Below are 8879 nucleotides of genomic sequence, written 5' to 3'. Positions count from 1 at the left end.
AAAAGCGGACTTCTAGAACTGCTTCAGAAAGTGGCAAGAATGATGGGATAAGTGTGTTCAAAGCAAGGGGAAGTATTTTGAGGGGGGTTAATGGCAATATGTCTTTTACTGTAATAATTTATTTTTGTTTATGCATTCACTATATTTGTTGGTCACACCTCATAAGTTGTGTGTAGGTGTAGGAGGAAGAGGGGTATTTAATCATATAGGAAATGCTTTACTTCTTAAGCTAAGTGAATATATTAACATGTTATTTTTCTTTCTTTGTATATTTTTATTTTTATAATAAATTCAAAGAATATACAATATCCTTAATATTAGGCCCCAAATTCATGAACACACATATGCACTAATTGCTCAGCTGATCTGTAATATTATATACTTAATTACAGAAGGGACTTACGAGGTTATCTATTCCAAACTTCCCTCAAATTAAGAATCCACTACCAAATATTCTAGTCATCATTTATTCAATTGTTCATTAAAATTTTTTTTAAAACCATTTAAAATGACCTATTTGTGGTAAGCACAAGGATGTCAGTGACAGACACAGAGGGGAATAAAAATCTACCTATTTACACCAGGAATTTCTATTGTAGAGGGAGAGACATATCTGTAAAAACTGAAGTGGAATGACTTGTCGTAGCTGCTATGAGAGAAGGACCCAGGCAGAAGACAAAGCCTCATGATATAAAATTGAAAGCAGCCTAGGATGTGGGGTGGGCGCTAAGTCCCAGAGAATAAATATTAGGATTTGGTTTTCCAACTTCCACTCTGCCACCCTACAATGATGCTCTGTACATGTGATACTAATAATATGAATATTAATAAAGTAAATATTTGAGCCACATACAGAATGAATTTAATAATAGTTCCCCAAAAATTCCAATTGGTAAGATCTACAGCATAGTTAAAATGCGTAGCCTATGTCTATGGAATCCAAGTTAAATGAGGTGAGGAAAAGATCTGAAATAAAAGGAAGAATCAGCAATAATGCTAAAATTTAAATTCTAGCAAAAATGTTGAAAACATTCCTTTTGCTTTCTGAATTGATTTTTATCTTGATTGCAAATATTGTTTTGTCCACCTGAGTGGTTACTTTCACTTGTATTTAAAGCAGTGGTTAGAAGCGCTGGTGTATGTTTGCATCAGAAAGACTGTTACAGAATAGATATATGCCCTTAGGGATATATTTCTTAACCTAAGAACTAATTTCCTTTTATGTAAAATAGGAAGGATAGGAATATTATCCCCATATTGTTATGAGAAATAAAATAGGTAATTCACACAATGTTCTTAACACATTGACTGGCACACCAAAAGTGCTCAAACATGTTCATTGGTTTATGACCATTAGTTCAAATTGCCAGTAAGAAAAATCTAAATGGTCATATGCTGTGTTTTATCAGACATTTCAAACTCAATTGTACATAATTCCTTCCTAATTCCCACTTAGTTCTTTGAATATACATTCTCTAAGACAACACACTTTAACTCTATATAAATATGAGTAAAGCTAGGAACTAGAAACTTATGAATGCTGCCTACTACTTTAATCAGGAATTGTCTATGTGTTTTTCAGCAAGCATCATCATACACTCACTTCTTTCTATTTTCTTTAGAAAGGAACAGTTGATTTTAGTTTGTGGCACAGAATGATTGTGAGAAATTAGGGAAATTATTGCAAAAAAAAACAAAACAAACCATGGCATCAAATTACACACCACGAAGTGCAACATAACATCTAATGGCAATTTAAATCTTAGATTTCTCTCCAAATGTTATAATAATTATTTGCTAGAGAATTCAGCATAATTTGTATTTAAAATATTTGTATGCTAACTCTGGTATTAACTTAGTTTATTTTGTTTTATGAAGTTTCTCTTTCTGTAATTTACAACTATAATAAAACTAATTATTAGAAAGTTTTATCTGGTAGGTTTTATTCCTTAGGGAGATTTTGGAACTTTAATGGAATGTAATAGTGATTACTCTCTTCATTCTCATGTATTTCCAGCTCCAAAATGTATTCCTCACAAATATGTTTCTGATTTGTACTTTCAAAGTCTACAAAAAGAGTTTCTACTGAGGAAGAAATCAAAAGCATTTTTATAATTTGCACAAACTCACCTCTGAAGCCCTGAATTTCCATAGTTCTTAACAAATAAAAATGAGGGAGAATATATTTTTGTGAAAAATGAGATACTAAGTGAAAAATTTTACATATACATTTATATGAAGATATTATGTATGTGGTTTATTTGGGGTAATATTACCAATATTTTGAAAGAGATTAATTTACAAATAATAAAAAGAAAATTCAATTTATTTCAAAAAATATTTTATAGACTCTTAAATAACAGCACCATTTACATATACACATGGTAAGACCTCTTTAGAAGCACTACATATAAACTTCCATAACCATTTTACCACAAATTGTGGCAAGTTTTTAAAATATATAAAATAATTTGTCCTAAATTAATGGCATATTTTGAAGAAAAATGTGGTATTCTCTAGGGTGTTATTTCTCGTAAAATGGTTAGTATATATCAGCCTTCTATGGGAATTAAAGTACATAACATACTCTGGTGTTCTAAAGTGACAATATCTGAAATTATGGTCAAGGGAAAGTGCGTGGTAAAGAACAGGTGCAAGCCATTTATCTTCATTTCCCTGACTTTTATTAGCTAATACCTACTTAAGGTTTTAAGGTGGTAGTGAGTGTCATCCCCTCCAAAAACGCTTCCTTTTTCCGTCAATCAGTAAACCCTTGATTTTTAAGATGACGGGGTTAATGACCCTTTAAAAAAATTGTGCTAATAGGAAATCATATGGAGTGCATGTGAAAAGTCAGGAGGGGTTAGCGGTGGTCAGTGAAGAGCCCATGTGGCTGATGGACAGATGACTGGAGAACAAGAGGACTTGTGCCTATCGGAGCCCAACAGCCTCCAGAGGAGAAGTCCTCTGCCAGCGGTTGCTCCATCACTTGAACTGTAGTTAGACACAGTATGATGATCACAGCATTGGATGCAGTCAGAATTTAATACCCTGGCAGCTGTGGAAACAGTAAGATGATCCACCTCACTCTACTCCGGTTGAGTAATGTTTCCAGGCTTCACTGGGGCTTCAGGAACTCACAGCAGTGCCTGCTCCTCCAAGCTTCTTATAATTCTGTAGACGTTTGAAATTTTTCTCTTTTGAAAGGGACATTAGCTGAAGGTCATTTATCCTGACTGAGGTGTCCGTGATTAATTTCATTCCCCTTGTTCAAGTGGCCTGTGTATACCTTACAAAATTGCATCAACAAATTGGGTTAGTAGCCTATTAGGCTAAGAAAAATATAATTATCGCTCCCTCATCTTCTTTGTGTACTATCTACTGCAGCACGAGTGGGTCTCCCTAGGTCTTGGGTATTTTCGCATAATAAGATGAACTTTAATAGAAAAAATCATAAGTAAGCAGAAGAACACTGCTAATTCAATTTTCTTTGAGTGTAAAATGATTAGAAATCAGAGAAATCGGTAATATTTCATTTTCTGGATTTATGTTTGATAGTTTAGGAATCCAGCAATGCACTTTGTTTTTTAGTTTTTTTTTAATTCAGATATAATAATATATAACATTGTGTTAGCTTTAGGTGTACAACATGATGCTTTGATATATGTGTGTGTATGTATATGTATTGCAAAATGTTGACCAAAATACAGATTTTGTGTGTGTGTGTGATGAGAATTTTTAAGCTCTCTCTTTAGCAACTTTCAAATATACAATACAATGCTGTCAACTATAGTCACCATGCTGTACATTATATCCCCAGGATTTGTTTACCTTATAATTACATAGTAACACATTTTGATTATAGTTTTGCTCAATTCAGTGGGACATTCAGTGTCTTTGAAGACTTTTTTTAATGAATGCAATTATTTGTAAAAGTGACATTTCCATATTTTCTGTTTTGTTACAGATTCTTGAATATTTTTTCATAGTAATTAACACCTTTATTCTGTTCAAAAATTTAAGAAATATTGTAAAAATCCTAGTCAGAGAAATACTTAGTTCTTAGAAGAGCAGACTAAATGGGTTTTATGTGGCAGAATAAAATAAACCCCAAAATGGATCTCTTGGATGAGGTGGGAAGCCAACAGAAAAGGATGCCAGAAGGAAGAATGTGTGTGAGGCGGGGTGTGGTGTGTCTGTGTATCTGTGTTCTGTAGCGGTTGGTACCCACACTCCTTCCTCATGTTCTGTAGCTGTTGGTACCCACACTCCTTCCTCAGGAGGAGGAAACAAAGGGAACAGGTGAGATGTGTGGGTAAGGAGTTTTTCAAAGGAATAGATGAATAAAAACAGAGCTATGTGAAAGTTGGTAGAAAACTATTAAAAGAAACAACAAACAGCTGTTAAAAAACAAAACAAAACAGAAAGCTTAGGCTTCTATTCAAAGAGATCTTGTCTACCTATCAGAAAGAATAGCAATTAATTTTCCTCTAAATTTCCTCCCCAAATTAACAGCATAAAATATATGGATTTTAAAAAAAAATTTGTTTGATATGCCGGGTATCCTAGAATTTTGTACTAGTGATTTTGTAAATCATAAATCAGCATAATGTTTTTATAGCAGAGAGGTAAAGCAGGAATTGAAGCTGTTGCATAAGCCAGTGATTCACTTCAAAGGGGGCCATTTATTGCCTATTTCATTGTGAGGTTGCTTAGAGGGTCTTAACTGGGACATTTTGGGCTTCTGCTAGAGATGTGAATCAGTGCCCCCCAAAGGACTCCTTCAAGAAAAAGGCACAAATCATTAGTCATTTATATCAGGTTAGATAAAGAGAAGTTTTCATTTTGGTGGTGATGGGTTTTTTTGTTATTTAGAGATCATGTTAATTTGCTTGCTCTCAGACTTGAATATTGTTTAGACATATATTCACTATGCAAGTGTCAGCAATTTTTTCTCTAAAGAGATATATACATACATACTATAGAGGGTATCATATATATGTAATCATATATAAATATGATATGTATAGGAGCTACACACACACACACACAAACACACACACACACAAGGTCTGACAATTACGTTGGCGAACTCATCCTAGAAAAAGTGCTACATACCTCATTGCTGAATATCACTATAGTCACCTTCAAAGTGCTCCCCTTGGGGAGCTATGCACAGACACCAGTGTCTAGTCCACGCTTCAAAGCAATTTTGAAACTCTTTTTCTGGAATGGCCATCAGAGCTGTCATCATATTATCCTTGATGTCCTGAATGTCATCAAAATATCTTCCTTTCAATATTTCCTTTATCTTTGGGTAAAGAAAGAAGTCATGGGGGCCAGGTCAGGTGAGTAGGGAGGGTGTTCCAATACAATTATTTGTTTACTGGCTAAAAACTCCCTCATAGAGAGTGCCGTGTGAACTAGTGCATTGTTGTGATGCAAGAGCCATGAACTGTTGGCAAAAAGTTCAGATTGTCTAATTTTTTCACGGAGCCTTTTCAGCACTTCCAAGTAGTAAACTTGATTAACTGTGCAGTTGGTGCAAACTCATAATGAATCATCCCTGTTATCAAATAGTTAGCAATAAGTTCCCAACCTTAATTGTCAGATCTCGCATGTGTATGTATATATGTATATATATATATATGGCATGGCTTTATGGGCAACATATAGCTTCTGTCTCTGCTGCTGCTTGCTGCTTCTCCTTTTTCCTCCCTTCCTCTCCTCTCTTTTTTTTCCTCCTCCCCCCTCTCCCTTCCCTTTTCCTCTCCTTCCTCCCTTTCCTTCTCCTAACATGCCCAAATCGTTCTTCCCACACAATAAATTAATACAGCCCTGAGGAGCCACTTATTTAAGAATATCAGAAGGATACTAAGCATAGGACCATGGACCATTATTACTAGAAATGACCTTAAGATCATTCCATTTAACACTGATATGTTTCTGAAGTTCTTTTATCTTCCAATGAAAAACTTACTCAGAAAAACAGAGTAACTATATGTTGTCTTCTATAATTCTCTATTAAAATACCAGGTAGGTTTAAAGTCATCAATTTTAAATCAATGCCAATTCTCTTTTTCTAAGATTTCTAAAGTGTTTGCATCTCATCAGAATACTGACTCTATAGATTTAATTAATAACAGGGTTGAAAGATAGATGATGATCTGTCAAAGCAGCATCAAACTACACATTTACATACTGCAAATCATAACTATGTTTAAGTTTAAATATCTGCTGTCTTTCAAGGACTATTTTATAAAGGGCTGCTAACTTTAATCTTAATTCCACAAATATCTTTAACCAGAGACCGGGGATTCATTTCTCATGAGCCTTCAAGGCTCTGTCTCAGTCATCTTCCTTTTTATTACTTTACAGATTTCTTGAATGATCTCATTAATGCCAATAATTTTTATATTTAGCTTTCAAAATACCCCTACCTTTATAACTACAGCCCCGACTTCTGATTCCTCTCTTGAACTGTATATCTGATTGCTGGTTAGACATCTTTTTCTGGAGCTACTAACATGTGTCCTAAACAATACGTGCTCAAAATATACCTAACCCTCATTTTCCCAAAACTCCTCCTCCATCTGTGTGACAATATCAGTTCTACCCAGTTGCCCAAGCCTGAATGCTGAGCACCCTGCTTCAGCCACATAATCCTGCCCCCCTTTTGATTTGATCTCTTCTGTATCTTTTATATCCATCTCATTTCCATTTCCACCACTACTGACTTAGCGCAGCACCTCATTATCCTGGTTTACACTGGTTCAATAATCCCCCTGCCTGCAGCCTTGACCCACCTGACACTGCAGCTAGAGTAATCTTTTAAAATGCAAATTTAATCATCTTATTCCCCTGTTGAAATCCTTCAAATGGCTTCTCATTTCCTATGGGGTAAAGTTGAAAAGCATTTATATGGCATATATGGTACATCCATGACCTTACACCCAAACTCATCTCTTGCTTCTGTACCACCTTCCACCCATCCTAAACCCCAAACTATTGATTCCTTAAATTGAACTTCTTGGAGTTGCCACACGACCCAATTCTAGTTTCTCAAATTCTCCTCTCTCTACTTATCAAGTCCTTTTCCTCTTCATCCACTTCTTGAAGTCCTTTAGTCAAGATTCTCAAGAGACAGAAAACCAATTATTTATATATAGTATGTATATAGACATAGATAAGTGTCTATATAACTATATAGATATATATGCATATATATGTGTATACATATAAATTATATATATTCATATGAGATTTACTGTAATTCTCACAATTATGGGGACTAGGTCCAAAATCTGCAGTGCAGGCGAGTAGCACAGGAGACCTAGGACAAGCTGAGGTTCCAGTTTGAAGACTGTCAGACAGGGAGAGCCAATGTCATAGATGAAGTCCAAAGGAGGTCAGATGGAGACTTCTCTCTTACTTAGAAGAGGGTCAGTCTTTTTGTTCTACTCAGGCCTTCAACTGACTGGATGATGCCCACCCACAATGGAGAGGGCGATCTGTATTACTGAAGTCCACTGATTTAAATACTGAGGTCATCCAGAGATATGCTCACAGGAACACCCAGAATAATATTTGATCCACTGTTGGGGAAACCTGTGGCCTAGCCAAATTGACACATAAAATTAAACATCACTCTTTCTATGAAGTAACTCTTCACTCTTCCAGGGAGTTAGTTGAATATTCTCTTATTGTGGCATAAACATACCTATTATATGCCTCTATTTTTATTTATAATATTTTTTGCAATTATTTAGGTCAACCTCTCTTATCACACATGAATGAGATCTATGAAGAAAGAAACCACAGTTGACATGTATTTGACAAATTCAATATTCTATAAATGAATGAATAAATGGGTAAAGTAAAAGACACAGTAGAGAAATATATGTAAAATGTGTATAAATATTTTCATGAAATCATATTGTACTGGCCAAAAGTAATAGTTACAAAAGTAATAATAAGTACAGACATTGTAGAGATCTTTTCCATTTATGAAGTCTGTTATTGCATTTGATTCTCACATTATGCTTATATACAAGTGGCTGGTATTTTTCCCATATAATAGATGTGGCAACTGAGGCAGAGAAGATATGGATTTGACCAATGTTACAGAGTTAGCAACTGTCACTGCCAAGATGGCTGGAATTTACTATTTAGCACTTTTCCCCACAACAGTCAGGTTTTAATAAAAGCTCGCTCTCGTCTCTTATTTTGTGATTTTCTTAAGCTAAGAGTCTTTTACTTGCTCATTAATTTTCAGACTCTCACTGTACATGGAGAAGCAATATGCTGTTATGGGGAGCAGTATGTTGGAACATGCTACTGCTTGACTCATTTCCAATTTTCAATATCTGTAAAAAATGGAAAAATGGAAGTGGTTCAAATAGCTGCAAATTAAAGCACAGTTTAAAACCACTGTATCATATCAAACCTATCTGTGCTTTGGTTTGTAAGTGCATACTGCCTGTGCATGGATAATCCGTCCTAGCTTAAATTAGAAAAAGATTTGCAGCAGGTCCCTGATTTTTCTGACAAAATGATCTTCTAAATACTTCTTAAACTAAATAGATGTGTTTTCCTCTCAACGTTTTCAAATCCAGATACCTTCAGTGGAGGCTTGCTTCTGTCTGGGAAGCCCATTGGAGCCCATCATTTAATTAAGCTGGTATTTGCATTTATAAAGCAGAAATCACCAAGGGCAAGGGCATCTCCTCCTATGTGTGCCCTAATTTTATGATGGAGATGTGCTCATCTGTCAAGGTTTTGGAAACTGAAGCCATGCATCCTCTGATGCTAGATGGTATTCCCAACATACCATGTTAGCTTGCCTGCGGAGCAGTGTCAGATTTCACAGACCCTCCAGG

The sequence above is a fragment of the Hipposideros armiger genome, unplaced genomic scaffold (assembly GCF_001890085.2).
Source record: "Hipposideros armiger isolate ML-2016 unplaced genomic scaffold, ASM189008v1 scaffold_387, whole genome shotgun sequence".
NCBI classification, from domain to species: domain Eukaryota; kingdom Metazoa; phylum Chordata; class Mammalia; order Chiroptera; family Hipposideridae; genus Hipposideros; species Hipposideros armiger.
This window is presented reverse-complemented; position numbering follows the sequence as displayed.